The sequence below is a fragment of the Pithys albifrons genome, chromosome Z (assembly GCF_047495875.1).
Source record: "Pithys albifrons albifrons isolate INPA30051 chromosome Z, PitAlb_v1, whole genome shotgun sequence".
Taxonomy (NCBI): domain Eukaryota; kingdom Metazoa; phylum Chordata; class Aves; order Passeriformes; family Thamnophilidae; genus Pithys; species Pithys albifrons.
This window is the reverse complement of record NC_092497.1, coordinates 80,220,357-80,244,271: the sequence shown is the minus strand read 5'-3', so window position 1 is coordinate 80,244,271 and position 23,915 is coordinate 80,220,357. Positions and strand designations below refer to the sequence as shown.

The 23,915-nt window shown below is 38.3% G+C and overlaps 1 long non-coding RNA gene across 1 annotated transcript; it reads left to right on the top strand.

Moving 5' to 3' along the window:
* Position 1: 1 nt before the first annotated feature.
* On the top strand, positions 2–23,561 carry LOC139684688 (uncharacterized). The gene is made up of 3 exons (XR_011699956.1): positions 2–172; positions 5,157–5,255; positions 23,434–23,561. It is a non-coding gene; the product is annotated as an uncharacterized lncRNA (long non-coding RNA).
* Positions 23,562–23,915: the final 354 nt, after the last annotated feature.

The window sequence follows — 23,915 nt, the reverse complement described above, 5'->3', positions numbered from 1 at the left end:
CGCCACTTGCCCCAGCGGGGCAGGGACATGGGCGGGGACATGGGAGGGAACATGGGCGGGGACAGGGCCCCGCACCACCACCCCTCACTCCGACGGGCTGGAGGAGGGCGCGGACGGGGCTCAGAATAAGGATAGCGCCTCACCATCGGCCCGGCACCCTAAAATACCTGCGGTGAGGAAAACACAAAGCCCGCAAGCAAAACTTTTCTTTTCTTTTCTTTTTTCTTTTCTTTTCTTTTCTTTTCTTTTCTTTTTTTCTTTTCTTTTCTTTTCTTTTCTTTTCTCTTCTTTTCTTTTCTTTTCTTTTCTTTTCTTTTCTTTTCTTTTCTTTTCTTTTCTTTTCTTTTCTTTTCTTTTCTTTCCTTTCCTTTTTTTCTTTTCTCTTTTCTTTTTTCTTTTTTCTTTTTTATCTTTTCTTTTCTTTTCTTTTCTTTTCTTTTCTTTTCTTTTCTTTTCTTTTCTTTTCTTTTTTTCTTTTCTTTTCTTTCTTTTTTTTTCTTTTCTTTTTTCTTTTTTTTTTTAACCACGTCTTGTCTTATTCTCATCCATTGTTGGGGGAGAGGCAGAAGAAGGATGCTTTGGGCATGTGTTACATGAATGGCAAAAAAAGTCAATCGAGACACAGGTTCTGGTAGCTCTTAGTGTTTGCACTGCTCACAGGTCAATGCTAACGCTCTTGAAAGTGTGCACAGAAATTCAGAAGTCTGCTTCATTTCACCACTGGATTGCAAAACCAAGTGCAGCATGTGGGTTATGGTGAACTGCACACAACCTAGAGAGTGAGGTTAGGTCTTCTGCTACACAGGAATGTTCTTATCCTGACCCATCAGTACAGGAAAAACACACATTTAGTAACTGATTCCATCAAGCATTAACTTATTCTGTGTACAGAGATTATGCTAACCCCATCTGCCCCAACATATCCAACACAATAAAAAAGCTACCAGGAAACAGCCATTGGCAGCTGGACCCAAAAAGATTTTTATAATAAGCTCTCTAAACTTGTTCAATAGAAAGATGTAGGTCAAGTCCCACTCTATAAGCTAGAAATTAATGCACCTCATACAAATACTGCTGCAAGTGATTCTAGGCCCTTCTGAATCTCTTTTGATTCCAGCCTTCCTGGTTTTGAAGCAAAATCAAGTAATATGTTTTGCTGCTAATGTTTGATCAGAAAAAGCCAAGCACTAGTGAGGGAAACAAAGTTCTCCCAACATCTGACCCTAGATACATCCTTTCACACAATAATTTGACAAATGCAAATCTGAACACAGGTGATTTACTCTATACAGTGCAGATTTGTTGTACTAGCCATTACTTTATATTTACATTATCTAAGGACAACAATTAAAAACCTCTACTACTTCTCAGTAGAATACATCCAGGAGTTGAACAAACACTGTCTTAATTCTGCACTGAAACTGCTGTCTGAAATCATTCCAGGCAGTGTCAAACACATGGCAAAAATCTTAAAAGGAGCACCTCTTTCCATATAGATACATTCTGTCTTCATGCAAAGCACATGACATATCTACACATTACATGTTTCAAAGGTATGCATAAATGTCTTCTCCTGAACTCATACACAACTTTGGCCTAATTTGGCCATGCCCAGAATCACAGAGAGTCCTAAAGATATTAGATACAAGTAGTTGTAATGCTCTTCTGAATGGGATATTTCAATCTTTGGCAAGGGGTTACCTGCCCAGCATGATAAAATTGTTCTTGGAGTGACAGGTGGATTTTGGAAAATTTACAAAACATCGATGTTAGCTCTTTCTTTAAAGGTAAACAATCCCTTACAACCATCTATACTAGCTACTTTGGTCTTAATAGCTGAGAACAACTAATAGCAGAGATGCCACTAAATTTTGGATGAGTGCCCTTAAACTGGGTAGAAGCAAGTAAACAGAACAGCCTGGGAATATATGGGTCATGGTAAAAAACCCCAGAATTTCTGATTAGGAACAATTTACCTTAAATGTAAAAAGTCTAACAAATACATCAGTAATCTGCAGGAATTGCTGTACTTCAGTATCAAATAGTTAAGATTGGTTCAAAATGGACGTAACCTAAGGTTTTGATACCCATGCCTGAGGATACCCTCTTTCATTTTACTCACAGGGCTATGCATACTCTTCTCGAGTTCTGAGATGAAGCCTCAGGTCAGAACTTTTTGAGTTTGTGAGATCAGTGGGGCAAGGGTTTTTACTCCTCTATTCTTACCATGGAAGCCAGGCAGAAACAAGAAAACTGAACAGAAATAGAAATAATTCAAAAGGAAGCTGGTTTTTTACAAGTCCATCCAGATGGGAATTTTCTACTGAGGAAGCAGAATAATTATTTTTAGCATATATAGCATGTTCTTAATCTTCTGTACTAGAGGCAACTCAATGTGCTATAAATAAACCCACTTCCACACCCCTCTCCTTAGAATATATGCATACACTGGTAATTTCTGGGATTCCACTATAATGTAGAAAGTTGACTTGCCATTAAGTAACTAATATCTTATGGTTGAGGGTAGACACGTTACGTAGCCTACAGCAACCACGCTGCCTAGTAACTATAAAATCAGTGTAAGATTAAAAGTAGGTTCTACATGTCCCCTTAGAGAACAATAGTTAAACATTTATTTAAAACGAATGTGTGGATTTGAGAAGGTCAGTACTGGTTGACTAAACATTGCTGAAACAGCTCAGTTCTGTATAGAAGAAATCACAGGCTTGTTTGCGCACTGATGACGTCAACCAGACAACACAGTTCACAGCAGTTTTAGAACTGTAAGCTTCCAAACCCATGTAGCTACTTTGGAACAAACTTTTCTGCCAGCTCACAAAATCCCAAATGTGTAATCACTTTGAAACTAAGAAAAATGCTGATGAGAAATCACCAGGTGTTTTATTATTAATGTTGCCCCCTGTAGGTTCAAATGACAGCCAAAAAGACAATGGGAGTGAAACTTCTTCACAGAGTTCTTTTTTTTTCCCCCTGAAGTAAAATGGCCTATGTGGTGGGAAAGGCAGCTTTAGATAACACTTTTTCTGAAGAAGAATTTTCTTTGTGCAAAAGTCTCACAACTGCTGAAGTTCTGTGCTGTCTGAGTGGACAGAGGGTAAGATCCAGCAAGTCGCACTGAGGTCATTTTCAAGGTCATGTCACTCCATCTGTCCAGATCCTCTCTGCCTTGCAAAGCCATGATGACTGGGGCTGGAGCAGTGTGAAGCAGATGGCTGAGCCTGATCCTGCCTGCTGTAGTAGCTGTATGAGGAGGAACTGCGGACAGAAAATTATCAGGCTGATTTCTAGATGGACAATCAATAGTCTTCTTTACTTCAGAAAGTGCTTAACTTCATCTCTGTGAATTTCTCTGACAGTATCTACACATAGGGAATAGAACCCAATATTTATTTATGATATGATGGTGAAACAGTTCACATCTCTGGACACAGATGAAAGATACCAGATGGCATAAATTGATATTTAAATTTTTGTAATTATCAGTACAAATTGGCTAAAAAAATGATTTATCCATGTAACATGGGCTTCATTTGATATTAAGCACTATATGACTCTGACTAAATAATAAATAGAATTTAACTATAAGGTTGATTTTTATTAACGTGAAGGGATGGTGTTTTCTTGCAGGAGGGGAAATACTGGCAGCATTTCAATGTGAGACCAGCTCTTGTGAGAGTACCCTTGCAGCTTTCTGAAGGGTAACAAAGCACTTAATGTGTAGCCAGTAGGTCCTGGAAAAGAAGTCATGCCTCTGAAATACAAATATGAGTATCAAACCATTTTTAAAAAAATCTTTCCATTTTTTATTTATCCACAAGATTCTACCAGGCAAGCAGAGCAAAGAATATTCTACCTTAATACTGTATTTGCTACCACTTCTCATTTGTAAAGTGCATAAACTATAAGTTTTTAAAGTAATCACCCCAGGTCTATGACAAAAAATTAAAAAAATAAACCAACAAACAGAAACAAAACCCCAAATCACTGTTAAAAACATATAGAGATTTCAGTGCACTCAATATTAAGTTAAGAAGGTAATCAAAGAGCAGCTATAACTTTTAAGAATTCACTTTGCAGAAATAATTGGCTTCTGCCAATACTGAGTGATGTGATGCCATGATTACATGAGACAACCAAATTGGGTGGGTGTAGGGTGGAAGGGAAAGATTCCTTTTGCATTTAAACTAAACTGACAACCTGCAAAATTCAAGTTTGACGTGGGAAGAATACTTGGTACAAACAGTCAAACTTCAATCTCAAACCCTGATGGTGGGTTAGATTGCCAGGACAGGCCTTCCATTAATGTCCTTGAGATTTATTTGCTGGCTCAAATACCGATTTATATTTCTGTATTTCCAAGTACAATCTGTACAGGCTTTTCAGATCCTGTTCTTCAGGATGAGTTACATGGACAGTGCCACAGAGGTTCTGCTGTGAAGGTACAAGTCAGCATTTTTCAGATATAGTAATTTTGACTGTACATGATCCAAATCAGAATTTCTAGATAATCTCAAGTGTTTATCAGTACAATTAAAAGCATTTTCTTCCATAAAATTACAGAAGAAAGAGTGGTTGGATTTTCCAGGTTTACTGACAGTGTGAAGAAGGTCTGATCTGAACTCTCTTGGTGGTGAGATACATAGTATAGATTATGAGGAAGAAATGCAACATAATATCCACAAAATACGCCATTTGTGTAAGTCTCTGAAAAATAAGACCAATAAATTAGTCGGAGTGACTGTTTATATGGTCATTCACTGTTGATCTTTAGCATAGGTATTCTGTTGCATGACAGAGGTACAGGCAATAAACGTATTTAAAATTACTGATAACTGTCACATTTTAAAAATTAATTTTATCCAGTTTGTATAGTTTGCCATGGTTTCTGGTTTCTGAATAAGCATTAGCAAACCATTATAATTGCTTTATGATGTAGGCAGGAAAGTACAGAAAATCAAAGTAAAAACTTCATCCTGGGCCACAGAGGAAATTTGTGCCAGCCTGAAAATGTGACTTGATTACTTGAGAAAGAAAATAGGAAAATGAAGCATTTCACTCAAATATACAACAATTGCATTTCTGTGTATTTTCTTTTCCTATACTGATTTGATATTTTGGTGGTGATACAATTGCAGACAGTAAAGAAGAAAGTGGAGAAGCAGAGTGCATACTGAGTCAACTGTGGAGAACTGAAAAGAGAGTTCAACACACAGCCAAGACAACACTACAAGATGGTATGATTTTAAAAACAGGAAGGCGAGGTGAATAGAAAGAAACCTGTGTTTTATATAGCTATAAGTCCATTTGATTGTGATATGATTAATAATAGTCACTCAAAATTCCCTTCCATTAACTAGTTATTAATATAACTATAAAATCCAGTTCTAAAGTCAGATTTTGTCTTAAATTTTCCCATCATTGCTGCAAGTAGACTGTCCTTACTGATGGCAGTAGTAGCAAAAACATTTCCTTTGATAATGACAGTATTGCACATGCATGGCCATTTAGTGCCATGTGGTGTCCAGTGAGGTATGCAGTCCACAAATGAGTCTTGTAGGCCACAGTGCAACACAGAAAAAGCAGTCATCAGTCTTGTTTGAGATGCATGGTGAGTAACTTTTTTTTGACATCATCTGTTTCTTTTCTGAGCAAACAATCTGTTGTAAAAATAAATTCACCCGAGCATGAGTACATATGAAAAAAAATAATTTCTAAGACTGCTTGATAATTTAATTTCATGACTCACACAGGAGTGAAAGGGTTGTGTAGACTAAAGCCCAGCCTCACCTTCATCACTCAACACAAGGCTGGTACCCAAAACACAGTATGTGTCAAGACAGAGAGGAACCAGTTTAGATAGCAATGCCAGAATCAGGCTTTTGATTACTGGGAAAAATATTCCATTTGCTCAGCCTCCAGTATCCAGGAGTACTGGTTCCCAGTTGGTTTCAGAACTGAGGGGCTTATCTAACTCAGGGTCCACCTCCTGCAGTAGCAGTTAAAAAGTGCTGCTTAGAAGAGTGTGTGAACCTGGCCTGCACCCATTACACTCCTACTCCCTCCACACTCCTACTCTCTTCACACGTAACTGGACTCGAACTGGTAGAAAGTACATCCCTGTCTATTGCTTTAGTGTTCACTGTCCAGGTATTTCCTAATAACCATAACCCAAACACTAGTGCATTGCAAGATATGGTCTTGCCACCCTAGGAGCCTGATGCTATTATTAGGCAGGGGTTTCTGAGGAAAGCAGCATGAACACACAGAGAAATTGGCAAGGATACCAATGGCTGGTGAAGCACTTTTTTAGTGTGACTCTGAGGAGATCACAGAATCACAGAATAGGTAAGGCTGGAAGGGACCACAGTGGATCATCCGGGCCAACTTACCTGCTCAAGAAGGGTCATCCCAGAGCACATTGCACAGGATTGTGTCCAGGCAGTTCTTGAATATCCCCAGTGAAGAAGACTCCACAACATCTCTGGGCAATCTGCCCAGTGCTCAGTCACCCACACAGTAAAGAAGTTCTTCCTCATGTTCAGGTGGAATTCCTGGGCATCAGTTTCTGCCCATTGCCTCTAGTCCTATTGCTTGGCACTACTGAGAAGAGCCTGGTTCATCCTCTTGACACCCTCCCTTTAGATACTTATACACATTGATGAGATCTCCTCTGCTGCATTTTCTTGAGACTGAACAGGCCCAGCTTTCTCAGCTTTTCCTTGTAGAAGAGATGGTTGAGCCCCTAATCATGTTTGTTGCTCTCTGATGTACTCTCTCCAGGAGCAAGATGTCTCTCTTGTACAGAGGAGTCCAGAACTGGACACAGTACCCCAGATGAGGCCTTCTTCCAGTTCTTCTGTCCCTGGAAACAACTTACAAAAATTAGTAAAATGTTCAAGCTAGGATCTGAAGTAATGATGGGACAAGGCTTCTAGAGTTCATAGCACTAAACAGAAATTTTGTGGTGAAAGTGGTATTCAAGATTCTTCAGTGCTGCCTGTGGGCTTCTCAGCATTCACTGCAGAGACCAAAAAGACTTGCCAGCCCATTACCTCAGAACAGAGACATGTTTTTATTGTGGAGTTAAGGTTTTTAATGTAGCAAGCATTAAAGTAATCTTTCACGTTGCTTAAATCCTGCTTAGTTCAGGAAAATAGAACTCTCATCATGAGCAAATCATCATACAATGGTTTCAGAAAAAAACTAAAATCAGATGTTCAGTCATAGACACTTCATTTGTGAAAAAGTCACTTGCTTTAATGTCAGCTCTCCCCAGGCAGTGTCGCTGTGCAGTACCAGGACTCTGTCACCAGATGGCAATGGTTATTTATGCTACTGCAGAACTAGAGCCTGGCAGCTCTCCGGAGGCGGAGGCTGATCTGGGCAGCCTAATGTGTCTCTCTCTTGGAAAGAAGTGGTGAAGCTCTTAGCACTGATGGGGACTACGTAAACGGAGGGGAACTGAAAGGTTTGGTCTCTTCTATACCCGTGGAGAAGAGACTGCCACTGTATTTTGAACTTACTGCTAATACAAAATCATAATTTAAATTCTGCTGGAAATGGTGTATTCCTTACCCCAAGGTCTCTGCTCACCCTCACCAAATACTTACTTTACTCACACCTCTGCATCGGTCCTCAGTGTGGTTGCTTCCAAACAGTTTCCCGTGGTTTAGCAGTGTAGAATTAGACCTTCTACATTTGACATCCCTAAGTACTGCTCTTGCAATAGCTGTGATTATTTTTAGTGAGAGTTGTTTAGTAATTATTGACAGTGGACAGACAGAGAAGAAAAATACAGTCCTTTATCTACACAGTCCACAGTCTGAGAATAAGAGAAAACAAACTAAAACAAGCATATAACAATGCCCCTAGTTTCATGAGTGAGCTGATACAATACTCACGTGGACAAAACTTCTAATGACATTCAAAACTTTACTGTCAGTTATTAGCCTTTTCCTCTTTGCATGCTGCAGTCGCCTGCAAATGGCATTCTGCTAGTGTGTGCTGAATATACCACCTTCAGAAGAAGAAAAAAAACCCCAAACAAACATGTATTGAAAAAAAAGAAAAATAACCTCCAAGAATAACATATACTGAGTTGGAAAAAAATAATTTTCAATGCCCAGATCGGTTGAGGTTGCCAAGTAACACATCCCTAACTCTTCCAGCTTACACAGAGAAAGAATGGCAGTCTGTCCTTGTATATTCAGTGCTTTCTTCTGTTTGTAAGCCCAGATCACAGGTTCAGCCATTTATTTTACAGGCTGAATACTAAAGCAAATTAAATAGGCCCCATGTGTTTTGTGACATGACATTCTTTTGAGACAGCCGGAGCCAAAACATCGTGCCCTCAGCTTCCTCTGTGTCTTAATTGCAAAGGTTGAGCAAGTACTGCAAAACCAGGCACAGTTGAAAGTTGACTCAATTTCTTTTTATAAGGCAAAGAAGATACTTGTTTTTATCACAGCTAATAGGATTTATCTTTCAGGCCACAGATACAGGCCTAAGTAGAGTATTATACATGTATTTTATTCATTACAAGATATAATAGCTACATAGTGCTCAAGGTAAACTAGATGGTCTAGAGCAGAGGTCTCTAAACCTTTTTTCATCATGCACTCATAAATAAAAAGTTTTGAGTATGCACTCCAATACATGTATGCTTATTTACAAATTACATACATGTAATACTATACTAGTGTCAGATACACCAATAAAATATACACAAAATATAAATTTTTAAAAGTATGACATCAACAAGATTTTTAAATTTTGTTTTATTTAATTAGTTATTGGTAGAAATATACTTTCTTCCTGCACCCAAGTGGACTGTCGTGGGTACCCCCTGGGGAGGAGGAACCTGAATTTCACCTCATATCCAGCCAAAAGGATAGTTCTATTCTGACTTACACAGGATATGAAGTGTATCTCCATACCCATTTAACCTTCTTTATGTATGTGGATATCTGCAAGAAAAAGATGTTCATAGGTGAACAGGACTCAGAGCTATTCCAGGACTGGCACTTTAATAAGATTCCAGGATTTCACACAGTAGACAGTACAGATTTTGAGGGATTAAAATTATGTATATGGCTGCTTGTTTATGATGTATTTGCTTATTAAGCCAGTTTGATGCAATTGTTTTCTAATGGCATTTCAGGGAATGGTTTCAATTTGAAATTTAATGGAGAAGTGCTTTTAGGAAAAGAAATGAATTAAGTTAAATAAAAAATTAGATATTGAGAAGGGAAAAAGTGAAAAGGGAATGATTGAGGACAAACAAACAGGATAGCAAGAAAAGGAGAAAAATATTATTGTAGCAATATAGAACAGGAACCAGTGACATATACAAATAGTTTCTCCAGTGCTAATACTGTCTTTTAGAATATTTCTTTTACAATCCTGCATGAAAGCTTAAATTTTCCTGATTTTTATATAGTAATTTTATGTAATTTGATCTTAAGCTCCTAAACTTGAAAACATTAATATTTAACCATAATTTATCAAGTTATTCCGTAATATTTGACCCTTCCAATTTTTTCTCATGCAGAAACAACTTTCCATAGAAAATGTCTCCCTGGGATCAAATTTTAATAGACCTACAAAAATCGTTAAATGGATCTTTTAGTCAGGAAGTTTCATCATCCAAGGCAAAAGATGGTGAGTTCCCAGTCCTACTTCAGCTCAGCCAGACCTCGTGTTAACATTTATGCACTGACTTCTGAGAGCCACACATCAAAAAGTAGCTGTGAGATACCTGCTATCATCTGTCACAGCATCACACAGGAACCTTTCTGTTCTACTCACATAAACACAGGTGCTGTGTCAGAACTGCTAAGAGACGTAACAGTACTCAGTGTCAGATTTTAACAGTTTGAAAGCTTTTCAACTACAAACTTAGTTCTACTCAGGCTTTTGAGGAATAACTCCAGTTTATCAGCATTTACCTCAAGCCTTTTGGATCACAGTTTTGCAAGTTGTATGAAAACTTAAGTGAGCACCAAATTAACCCAAATCTTAGCTTAGCCAATAGCCTCTGCATTGCCTAGATCATACTGTGGTTGGTTGGCTTATAACCCAGTTATGACATTTATACACTGTTATTTTATCCTTTCATGCAGAATCACAAATTGGATGAATCACACTTGAACTTAAACATGAAAACAGAGTTAAGTGACAGATAGAATTTGTGACCTCGTGCAATCTTTTTAAAGAGTTACAAATGAGCCATAGACTGCAGTGGCAATGGATAACTCCACAGATTGCTTTTTGGGCAACTTTCTGGTGTTTATGATGTTTGATGACATATTTAAAGCAAAATAAACCCTGTTCTCATATTTAGGCTACTTTTTTCTTTCACTAATTTAGCCTTCTCTTGTCTACAATCCAAAATAAGCAGCTTTGGGCCTGAAGAAGGCCTGTGCTGCTCTTTTTTTTTCCTTACACAGTAATCTTCTCATTTCCAACTAACAACCTATCTTTAATTCACTTCAATATATTAACATTAGTGCCAGGGATGCAAGTTTGGTACACAAAGGCTTGTCTGAATAAGTACGAAATTTGTGACTGGGCATTAGCTATGTTATTTTGGTTAATATAAATGGATTTTGCTGCAGGTATGCCCTGTTGGTTGAGACAATATCTTTTACTGAAAGTTAAATCATTTTGTCAGCAAATATGTGTCCTGATTTCACACTAATTACACAAATATTTAGCAAGTGTATTCTTGCTTCCCACTGAACTCCTTTTGTTTGAATGCTTTTTATAAAAGCATTGGTATCTAAAAATGGTTTGGGGAATGTATGGCCATTACTTTCGAAAGAAAAGCTGGATTGGGGATTCTAAAGGAAGAACCAAAACTCTGGTGTGCCACCTCTGTTGCTGGTGTCCTGGAGAGTTTTACATAGTTGACAGGTATTTAATGAAAAAACTGGCAGGAGAATGCAGGGTTGCTCCACAACATCATGCACACTTCTTTATCCTGTGTTCCCCGAGCTACTTATCTTCAGAGCCTGGTCACAACTGCCCTTTCCTTCTTGAAACCAAGTGGAAATGGATCACAGAGGCACACAAAATTTGAATAACAAAGTACTGGAATGTTGGCAGAGCATCACAACAGGGAAAAGTCAGAGGGTTTGGTTCCTGACAGTCTGGAGAAAAAAGAGCTCTGAAGTGATGAGAAATAAGAAAGAGGGATTAACAAAGAAAAATGGCACATTTCTCTAAAATAAGGAAATAAGGACAGTGTTTGAATGCAGAATTCAGTGAAATGTTGGCAATCTCACTCTCACTGAATGCCAGGCCATCTCTGTACTAGAATGAATTTAAAGATCTGATGTTGAACACTTGTTTTGGAAATGTAACTCTGTTTTCTAGATCTGAGCTTTGACAGCAGAAATCCACTGGGACAACCTCTATTAGTCTTTTGACTGAGTGTATTGCTTCTGTGTATTGCTGGGTGAACAGAAGTTGTGGGATGTATAGTCTCTCCTCCTTTGCCAAGAAAATGTAGGAAGTTACTGTCTTCGCTTTCGATATGCTGTAATTTTGTTCAGTCACTGAAGAGCTTGCTGCTACATTTGAGGAGACAAGTGTCTTAAAACTCACTGCCATTCAGTTTTTCCTTTGGTTTCTGTTTCAGATGTTTGTTTCTTTGCTTGCTTGTGGTTTTGTGGGGTTTTTTCTTACACTGCCAGCCTTGTAAGCTCAGTCTGCTGCCTAAGCTGTGTTCTTACAGGGTCAGCATCACTATTGTTAAGGAAGACTCCACAGTTCAGAGTCTAACATCTCTGCAAACTGGGGAAAAAGATAGGATGCTTGGTCTTCCTCTTAGGTCTCAATCTGCTCTGTAAGTCTAAGAGTAAAAAGCTGGGAAAAGTAATTTTACCTACAAAAGGAAGCAGGTTTACTCTTATAGAAAAAAAAGGAATGCAAAACCTTGGACAAATGAGTAGTTATTACTTTGGCATTTTTCTTTTTTAGGAACTTGTAGAGTTCTGCTTTCAGTCAGTTAATTTCAGTCTCACAACAAAAGAAAGGCAAAAGATTGTTGGAAACACTGATTGCTTTCAACAAACAGAGTAGAGTTATGGCCAAGGTAAATATACTTTATTGAAGAAGCAGTGTTAAGTTTTCTGGTGGCTATAATCAACACATGAACTAAGGGAAATAGTGGCACTTTTTGAGTTCTACCACCCTACAGGGACTTTAGGATTTGTTGTGTATGAACATGAAATAAAAAATTATCTTTGTAATGTAAAGCTGGGGGCTTGGAAATGAGAAATTGTAATGCCTCATAGATCAGGGACTCATGGTTACCATGAATAGTAATGGTGTAAGATATTTGAATGAATTAGTGGTCAGGTATCCACAAATGTTGTTCTGTTTCTCTGTATTCAGCAAATCATCGGTGGAAAGCTCCACACTCTATAGTAACCAAAAAGCCAAAGGCTGCTAGGTTGACTGCTAGGAATATCCCCTGAGAAGTCAGTTCCACATTTAATCTTTAACTGGAATTAAAAATAAAGAAAAATGGAAGCAACTCTTAAGCAAAACATGCCAATCTGCTATGTCATTACAATTTTTCTTTATTCTTACACAACTATTGCAGTCAAAAGGTCAGGCTACAAAATGCCAAGAACATCCCCATGGCTGATTTATTAATCCTGGGAATGCTTAACAATGACTGCATGGGCAGTCTGAAAATTTTAAAGAGCTATGGTAAATTGCTCTGTAACTACTGCCTTCATTTTTACAATAAACTAGTTAAGTGAAACAGAAACAGGTCACTCATCTCCAGTGAGGAACCCATTTAGGCCGTAATAGTACATCTTTATTTTAGTTTTAGTTTCCCTCTTCCAATGCCTTTTGCATTCTCAGTGGTATCTCTGAAAGCACAGCTGCCTAACATGCCAGTTCAGAGGTCTCTTACTAAAACTCAGCTGCAACACCTCTTTGGTTGACCAAAACTATGTACTAAGCAAGAAGTGTAGTTCATATATGGAGTGAAATTGGGAAAGGAAAACTAGGAGAAATAATATCATCATATTCTCCCTCACTTATAACTAACAGAGATTTCACATGCAAACTAACAAGTACATTTACAAGAAGAGACAAAATATTGAGTGATGCTTTTCCACTGAAAACAGTGCTCTTAAGCACCACGGTATTTATGGTTAAACTTTTGAGAATAACTACTTGTGAATGAAATTGCACTAAATTGCTGTTGGCTTTTACCTTTTGTTTAGAAAGATACAAATGCGTAACAAAAAGTTTCTTCTTGGACTTTCCCTGCTTCTCAGTTTATTTGGGAGTTTCAGCTCCCTTCCAACACTAGTGATTTGGATTTATATAGGTACATGACAGAACTGAGAAAAGGTAGCTCCCTTTTCCTTAGTATTTATAGTCTCTGCCACTTTTCCTGCAGTCAGATCCACAGGAATTGATTTTTATACAGAAGTGTAATTCAAAATCTGTCATCATGGCTGTACACTGAACCCAAAAGGCAAACATCATATTATGTATCAGTTGTACTTGATTATGGGCCCTGGGTGGAAAAGAAAACCCAAGGTAAAATACTTGCCAGATAGAATTTAATACTGAAAAGGGCTCTGTCCAAGTGATCAAATTCAGTCTGCTCACAGCTACCCATCATAGATAACAATTATCAAATGCAGAACCATCCACAAATACCTGCCCAGACATCAGCCTTCACCATGTGCTTTCTACAGAAAGATGATGTTGGCAATTGGCACAGATGTTGGGCACAGATGCAGCTGCAGAAGTCTGGGTAGGCAGAAGTGCTCTCCTGGCCTCACAATGCAGACCACTCCTTGTGCTGTGAAGGGGTATGAGGCAGCCCATCTGACTCCCACTGAGACATGTTGTTATGGGTACAGCAGTTAAAGGAGTGTATGAGAGAAAGATAAAAAATCCAAACAATGTCACATGACTCAACACAGAAAATTCAGGAGCATAAATATAACAGAGATGTCAGTTTCCTTAATTCCCTCATACATTGAAGTATGTATCTCATGAAGTATAGTAAGTAGTGGAAAAACAGAGGGGTAGGAAGTGTCATGAGCTTCCAAGGTTGTGTATGAATCCAACCCATCATTAACTTCAGCATTTGCAATGAGTCTCTACTGACAGTGGTGTACAGTCAGAGGGTTGCAGGATAAGGAATCTTGTAATTCTGTTCCAGTACTGCTTGGAAAACATCAGCTCCATTCTTTACTCAAATTCCTATCCTGTTGAAACAAACAGAAAGTCATCAGAGGAAACACATAAGGAAAAGCTCTTTATACCTTTTCCAGTGTCTTCTTAGTTCTTTGCGTAGGAGAGAAAAGACCAGGGCTCCAAAAGTCCAGAGTGTTGCCCAGTGCTAGAGGATACAGATCTTTTTTTTGTGCTAGAGAAATATGGGGGTGCTTATCAAAGAAATGTGAACTCAAACAGAGAAAGAAATCTGTTAAATGTTATGGGGGACTTAATAAATTTCAGTTTTGAATTTTGTCTGCAGATGGAAAGTCTTGAAATGTTCTTTTGTAAAATAATTTGTTTAAGTCACTTCCATTAATGAAAGAATTAACCCATAGGAATCTGTGGTGTTTATTTTATATTAAAAAAATCCATTGTAAAGGAAAGATAAAGGAAAGGAGGCAATAAAGAGATTATCAGTGTCTTTGTTCATGGAAAGAGAACAGATGAAAAAATAAATATATGTGATGGCAATAAAGAACAGGCAAACACATAAATTTTGAGTTATTATGACAAGCCCTTATTTTGTGGATGGTTCTCTGTTATGGCATATGTGGGTGATCCCATGAAGAACTAATGGTAAAATGCCAAGTTCTCAGCATTTGACAGCTGTCATGTGCTAATGCAGGTACAACAGAACAAACTCACCTCAGATGTAAGCACACATTCAAAGCTATAAATGTGAGTTTTCCAAAGTTGTGCTTTATTGTATCAGGCTTAATTTGGACACAACTAAGTGATTATAATTCTTTCTGGAATAAATATGTAGAAAATTTGCATAAGCTAAACCTGATTTTGCAACTTCAATCTCTTTTTTTCTTACAATACCTGCAGTAGAGTAACACTGTGTTAGTGGAAAGTACATATTATTTTTATCTATTTGTTTATAACTTCACTCTTACAGCAATAAAAAACCAGTTCAATACTGGCATTATAGTCACACAGCATTTGTGAGTCTTCTGTCCCCTTGAAAGGTAAACATCTAGAGACAGCTGGAAAGGCAACATCTGTCTGTAGTTTGAGTCTCTGTATTACACTGCATTACAAACATTTAATAATAAATAATTCTTATTTAATAATAAACAATTATACATTTAATTATAAACATTTGGTAATAAATTACAAGTTCCAGAATTCCCGTGATGGCTATTGCCTATTTTCAACAGGTAGTACAGGCTCTGTAGCTATTAATGTGTCCCTAGAACACAGTATTGCCTGTAGCTTTATGCAGATTTTATTCAAGTTAACACTTAACTAAAGCATTTCAGATGAAGGTAATTTGGTCTCCCAATATTAGTTTTTAGAGTACATCCGTTACCTCATGATTAGATAACATGTTTTTCAATGTATAGTTGCAATAGTTTAAAGCAATATTGTAAAACAGCTTGAGTTATTTTAGGATTTGTAGGTCTTAAGCTGTACTTAATTATATTTGCTAGAAATATATATACTTATATGCATATTTTCAAGTGCTATTAATTTTGTGTGTGTCTATGTGATATAAACATGGTCTCTATAGATAGAGAATTAACTTTTAAATAGAGAAGGATGGGAAATAAATTTAGCAGGTATTATGGTATAATAACAAGAGACACAGAGGCAATGCCAGTGAATTTATGATTAGTATGGGCAAATCAAACCATGAGTGACCCACACTATGGCCCTCAATAAATTACATTACCAGCATTGCTTTGCTTAATTGTGTATTTTATTTATCTCAAATAAAATATTACCTTTTGTGCCTTTTTCCATTTTTTAGCTTTTTTTGTTTCCTAGATTTTTGGGCAATTTAGTTTATTAAACTCCTTGATTATTCTGCCATCTTCAAATCAAAATGTTGATGCCTTCTTTTACATTGAGGTATATTTTCCTAAAATATTTATTGAATTTTACTTGCATTTTCTGAACAGCAAAAGCTCAAGGACTTACCAAGATTCATTTCCTCAAAGATTTAACATTCCCACAAATAATATACATGCAAAAATAGTCTGCTTCCCCACTGGAGGTTTTTCAAAAGTTGCTATTAATCATGCTCACAAACCTGAACATATTGAACCCCATATTTGCCTGTTATGTCATGTCCTAGTGCTAGCCTTGAAAATCAAACAGTCACTGCCACACAGTGAGCTAAGTCACTTCTTTGTTCCAGCACAAACTGGCAGCAACCAACCACTACTCGGAGAAAACGAGTCTGCTTAGCTAACAGCTCCTCACTCATGACATTCCCACAAGCAGCATGTTCTTTTATGAACTCTGACTAAACATGTCTCTTTAGTAAAGTGCCTAGGAAAAATATGAACATCTCCAGGACAATTTTCACATGTATTCAGATCATAAAAAAGCTTACAAACCTCTTCTTATATGCAGCTGCATCTACTGCATGCCAGTAAAATACATCAGTTTGTTTGTTACAGAGCTTGTTTTAGTGTTACAGAGATACCTCAAAGCAAAATTCCCTGCAAAATATGCTTGCATAACCTACTTTCTTGACCCAATGCCTAAAATGGATCTTGTAGGAGTAACAAAAAACTTCCCCAAGATAAAATTATATCACTGGGACTGCTCACTGATTCAAAAGGGGGCACAGAGTTTTATCTACTGCCTAAAAAGCTGAACTCCACCCTATGCAAGCAGTGAAGTCCAGTGGTAAATATCAACTGTCCTTGAGAAGTGATGTAACCATGTCCTCTATCAAAAAGGCAAATTGCCACAAATTGAGGATAGAATATTACAGACTGAAAAAAGCCTGTACATCAAGATTTACCATATTAGATCCACTTTCCAGTTTTCTTCCTTTTGGTAAGACTGGAAAGTTTGAAGTCTTGCAATATAACCATAGTCATGCAGGTCTCCCGGTCATGCTTTTCATGCACCCAGATAGTCTCAGGAACACTACCAGAAGTCCCATGACTCCCATGAAAAATAAACAGGCTTCTTTGGTGATACTTTCAGACATCCCTGCAGCCATTATTGTATGGTATGGGTGGCAATTATATACTTGACCTAGAGAGTAAACAACACACAGAATTCTTTCATTGTTAACACACAGGTTTCAGAGAGTCATTATGGTCACTTTTTCCCTGCAAAAATTTTCATTTTCCAAGTTATCAGCATTCTATATTTACGCATGATTGACAGTGTCTTCTCAACCATGAACACCAGAGAAGAGGCTGTGAATTGCAAATTAGCTCTCAGAGACCCATGTCTTTTGTCTTCCTCATCAAACAGAAACTTAGTATCAAAGAAACACAAGGGATAATTCCAGTGACACTGTTCTCTAATATAAAACAAAGAATTTGATAAATCATTGCCATTGATTAACCAGTCAAACCCATCACATTCATAAACAATTAATAATTTATTAGCAAGGGTTGACTAACTTCAGTTAGCCTTAATACTATGCTGTGCTGGTTTTAAAGGTGAACCAGCAGGGGAAATGAACCCACCATGAGAGAGATTATAAGTCAGAGCTAAAATTTAATAATAATATTACAATAATAACACTGACACACAAGGGAAACTGCTTTCAACTCACAAAACCCCAGCAGTATAACCCAGTGTCCTGGGGCACAAACCCAAGGGGGTTGGTTTGCCCTTGTGCTGAGACCCCTGTGGTTCCCCCAAGTCCAGAGCAAAAGGAAATGAAAAACCTGTTGGTGCAGGCGAGGGCTGTGGTCTGGTCAAGAGTGGTGGTCTCCTCCTGTCAAGGTCCTGCTGCTCCTCTGGATCCGACGAGAAGTTCCTGAGGTCTTCTTACCCACCACTTATGTACCCTCAGGAAGCACCCAGTCCCTCCCCCTGGTCGGGGACTCACACAATGGGTGATTAACTCTGGGAGCCAGGGGGTGTTGAACTGTTGATGGCCCATTAGCAGCTCCGCCCCCCTCAGGCTGGGTGTGAAGGTGATAATGGCTCCCTGGGCAGCTGCTGCTAATGGCCCATTGACCTTGGGGAATGAATAGAGGGGGTAGAATACACAGCTTGGATCACCCCCACACAGGGTTAGCTGGTCCCTCCTGCTGAACTAGGACATATGCCTAGAGCATGTTTACTGTGGATATCGTAATTGCCTTTATTTCAAATATTAAAAAACTTGATATTGTCACCGCAGATGGTGAATGATGGTTAGAATTCAAACAGTTCCTCTTAACTGATGTTCTTCTTAGAATTTCAGTATAACTTTAGAAAATCTCTCCAAATTTGCAACATTTATAAATTAAATGCTATATGACTTATAGCTATATATACATGTAATATGCATGTTACAACATTATAAACAAATGTGTTTGTTTTGTGTGTGTTGCCTCTCTGTGGATTATGAATACATCATAGGCGTCTAACTCACAAGAATAAAACCTCTAATTCATTGCTAACTTGAGGAAAGGTGTCTTTCTACTATTTCACCTGTTAGTTGTAAAAGCTAGAAACAGTTAAGTCATTTATGTCATGCAATGTGCATATTAAGGAATTGTGTGTTGAGTAGTATGTTGTTTTCTGGAAGCTGCAATGCACAGGTTTTTTTTTAAAAAGTATCATATTGTTGCTTTTGTGAAAACAGTGATTAGTACATGATCTGAACACCATTTCAGGAAATTGGTTTTTCAGATCACTCACTTCCACACGATATAATATTTTGTTTATAAATTCTTTGGCCTGTGTCCTGAAGACTGACATAAAATGTTAAATTTTCCTTGTATTCAAGTGCATAATTTACTAGGGACATATCATATTGGGACAAAAGTTACTGCTGAATCCTGTGAAAGCAATGCTGAATTTTGCTCTTTAATTAAGGTAATTCAGGGTTTCTCCATCAATACCCTGGTGATGACATGATATAATGATTATCTGGGACAGGCACAGGGTGTACCAGAGATCCAGCACACACTCCATAAGCCTCCCCAAACAGAGTCCTACAAGTGCTATTGAAAGGATTTTCACAAACAGTAGATCGAAAATGCGACTTTGAGTTCAAAGAGGCAACACCTTAATTTGACAGAAAACATATATATATTTCCCTCATTAAAGCTGGCACAGTGGTTTTTATATGTTGCCCATCACCCTAATATCTCAACACTTCTAAAATGTTTTGAAATAGAAATTCCATCTCTACTACATCTAATCTCTTCCCTGCCAAAAGTAAGAAGCTCAGCTGGTAAGAGTAAATAACTTGACTGGTTCATAGCTCAGTTCTTATGGTGGAAAATGTGATGAATATGCTGAAGAAAGCTGAGACAAAGAATTCCAAATACAATCACCTTAATTTTGAAATTAAATTACTTATAATGATTTTTTCAGTCCAGTTCTGAGATCTTGGTTCCCTGATTCAGTAACGGAAGGGCAGTTCAGAAAGGGGAAGCTGACTTTGTCACATTTCTTTGCTAAGTTACTTTACATTCTGTTTTAATCTGTGCCTCCTCAGACGCTACTTTTTTACTGAGATAGTGCTTACTGGCCTACAAGAGACAGAGAGATTTGCACAAATCTTTCTGTCAGGCTCTGTCACCATCTCTGCATAATGTTTCTTGTGGGTTTTGAATCAAATTACATAGGGTGCTGAATGTCATACACCTGCAGATGTGAGCTTTCTATCATATTCCTTTTTTTGTTATTGTCTGAAAAAAGTGCAGCAAAATATTTCAATGTATTCCTGTAGCTTCTTATGTGTGTGATGGACACAGCTGGTGATACGCAGGGGCAGAGCTAGCAGAAGGGTGAAGGCTGCCAGCAGAGCCTAAGGGCAGCAGCTGAATCTCAGATACCCTCAGGTGGCCCCAGAGGCTGACAACTGGCAGCTGGCTTGGAAAAGTGGACTTGGTCAGTTTTCTACACCTTCTTGCTTAGAAAAAGAACGATACATACTGCATGGTCAAGACATCTCCAGATAATGAGTGAAACTTACTTTGGCCCTGAGCAACTCACATTCTTCAGGAATTTCCTTTTGACACATATGGAGCTGAAGGAGTTATAGCATCATAGGCCATTCCCTGCAGCCGTTCTCCTCCAATTATGTGTCAGAAGTTTTTCAGCCTATCAGATTATAAAATCTTCTCTTGACCCTCATTTTCTTATATTTAGTTCTGCCCTGTAGCATTTCTTGTGTTCCTAAACCTTTTCTTTCAGTTTGCTAGTGGCAAGTCACTTCATATTATTAAGTCATAGGCCTACAGCTAAGTATTAAATTATGCATATGTTTACTTACATTCTTTGTTTACATTACATTTGGAGATCAGAATAGGAGTTTGTAATGATTCCATTCAGCTTCCCTTTGGGTACTAGCTGGAAGGGTTCACAATCAGCTGATGTCTCCAGTGAGCATAATGAAAGCCACAGTCTCAGGGGCAACAAGTAATTTTCTCGTGTCAGTTGAGAAAGGTTTCCTGAAAGGAAGAGTTTTCAGTATCTTTATCCAATATTTCAATGACTGTATTAAGATTTGACCAGGTCACACTGGTGTCAAAGCATGAGGCCAAATTAAGACAACCATTGGTGTTTCTGTGGGGGGTGGTATTTTTCTTCACTGGATGATAAGAATCACTGCAGCTGAAGTAATAGACTGGATAAAAGAAATTACTATTTTAGGAAAACAGACGTTAAATTAGATCACAACACTCTTGATGCAATAATAAAGACAGAGAAAAACATTAATATTCAGCAGATATATAAATAACTAATTCTTGAAGTTATGAGCTGGTAGCAATAGGCACTGAATCCATATAAAATTTTATCTTAAGATCAGGATTTCATTTTTATCTCTATATTTTCTTCCAAAAAGGGAACTTCATGTGATAGATATCTTTGGGAATCCAAGACTGCAAATGTTGTATGTGTCCAGCTATGATAAAACACAGCATGTGGGGTTTACTTTTATCCTTTGTGATGTCTTCAAGTTCCTTTGTACTGCTTTAAAATGTGCAGTCAGCGAAGGCATAATTTTTTCCTTATGTCTTCTAGAGCTTCAGGATGTCTCCACAGCCAATTGCTGTACAGTCTTTGGACATATGGTATATTTAACACATTGATTTCCATTATTTCAGAAACCACTTACAGATAAGTTTATATACTGACAAAGTGGGAGAGTAACTCCAAACTTTAGCTGCAGAAACAACTAAAGCAGAAAGGGCTTCCTTAGAAGCAGATAAAGCTTAGCTGCAGTAGGGCCACCTGGCCACTGAACTGTGCAGAAAAATGCATCAGTTTTAGTGTTAAGTAGCATACCTGACAACTTAATTTGGAGAAACAGCCAGAGAAGAACCTTCTGAAATTCAACAAAGGCAAATGCAGGGTTCAGCACCTAGGAAGGAACAACCACAGGCACCAGCATGGCTGGGGACTGACCTGCTGTAAAGTAGCTCTGTGGAGAAGGAGCTGGGGGGCCTGGTGGACAACAAGCTGTCTATGAGCCAGCAGTGTGTCCTTGTGGGCAACAAGGCCAGTGGTATCCTGGGGGGCATTAGGAAGAGCATTGCTAGCAGGTTGAGGTGATCCTGGCCCTCTTGACTCAGCCCTGGTGCAGCCCCATCTTGAGTCCTGTGTCCAGTTCTGGACTCCTCACTAGGACAGAGACATGGAGCTCCTGGAACGTGTCCAGCAGAGAGCTACAAAGTTGCTCAAGGGTCTGGAGAATCTTACAAAAAAGGCCTGAGGTAGATAGGCCTGTTCAGCCTTGAGAAGAGACAAGTGACAGGGGACCTCATCAATGTCCAGAAGTATCTGAAGGGAGGGTGCCAAGAGAATGGAGCCAGGTTCTTCTCAGTGGTGCCCTGCAATAGGACAAGAAGAAACAGGCAGAAACTGATGCACAGAAAGTTCTACCTTGACATAAGGAAGAACTTCTTTACTAAGCAGGTGACCAAGCACTGGAACAAGTTGCTCAGGGCGGTTGTGGAGTCTCCTTCACTGGGGATATTGAAGAACCATCTGGATGCAATCCTGTGCACCGTGCTCTGGGATGACCCTTCTTTGGCACAGAGGTTGGAGTAGTTGCCAGCAAAATGCCATACTCACATGTAGTGTTTCTTTTTGTGGATCTAAAGAAGAGTTTTTTAACATGGCCTTATACTGTTCTTGAGCAGCACAACCTTGTAGTGTATTTGAAAAAGGATTTATGCACAAGATCTAATCTGCTTAGACTTCACAGGACAGAGAAAATACTAGTCATGAGATCATACTAATTGCTAGATAATTGGCATAGCAATTAGTATATCAGCTATGCTAGTTAATGGCAATACTACTCACCTCAGAATCCAATCTTCATGTCTTTTATTTTTTCTGTTGACACCTTGTGATCAATTAAAAGATGATTTGTAAATAGAGTTTGTTCATAGTGAGCAATCTAGACTCCACTTGATAGACTGAGTTTTGTCCTCAGTGTTTCAAGTACTCCTTATACAGAGCAACTACTCCAACCAAATAATTGTCCCTACTGTATGGTTTGGTGCCACAATACAGCTGATGTGGTACTAGTGACAAATTTTTTGAAAGCAGTCAGCAATTACTTTCAGCATTTTTTACTTTTAGAACTTAAATCTGATTGTTAAAGGTTTTAAATATTAATACTCCTGAAATACTGTCTAAATAAGCTGTTATACAAATACACCTTTTTGTAATCTTCGGTTTGGTAAAAGACATAGCTGTATTTTTAAACTAAACTTTTCTTTTTAATGGCAAATAAAGTTCATTACTGACTCACAAGAAGATATCTAATTTGCTTGTTTTTAATGTCAAATAAAGCAAGCCTCCAGTATTGGTGTATATCAGGCTATCTTGCTCACTGTTCTCTTGACAAGAGCAATTCAGAGTGATTTACTGTAAATTGGAAGAGTGATGAGAGTGTGCTATGTTCTATGCATTTGGACAGCCACAGGAAATGTTATTTGCCAGAGAACATGTCTTCTTTCAAGAAATAAGTAGATTTCAGGTAAATATGGAGAAAGAGGTTGATTTATGCTCATGATGAGATGCTGGTGATGCCGAAAGGGTTTTTTTTAATTTTTCAATTATCATATTTTGTAGATTTTAAGAACACAGTAGATGTAATGCTGTAGATTTTAGTGAATTAATATTTAGCAGCTTGTAGCATAAAATCCTTCTATCTCTAACCCTGCTCCAGAACAGGCAGCTGAGATCTGCCAGCTATTTAGTCTCTCTCTCAAGGTACCTGATTAAAGCATATCAGAAGAGAACATAAACATGGAGCAGTGTGACCCGAAGCCCTGGAGAGCGTCCAAGAGACCTTTGTGTGCTGAAGAAGAGGAGGTGGATGAAGACAGAGGGTCCCAACGATCCCAGCCCCAATTCAACAGGGGTGGGAACTGGGAGGGGACAGAGGTGGAACTGGACATGTGGACAGTAGTGATTGGATAGGTTATATTACAAAAGCTATAGAACTTAGAGCTTGCACGCACACGCGTCGATGTGTTCCTGGATGAGCGGGGTTGCTCATTAAAGTGTCTGCCCTTTATCTTATCTCCTACAAAACTTGGCTCGGAGTCTTTTTTTACAGACTTTTATGGCAACACTGGTTTATTTACTTTAGTCTAGAATGATGCATTCTCTCTGTCACTGGAAAAGGCTGTCATGTGTGCAAGTAAAAGCAAGAACAGACAATGGTGTTGACAATCCCCAGATCTTTAACA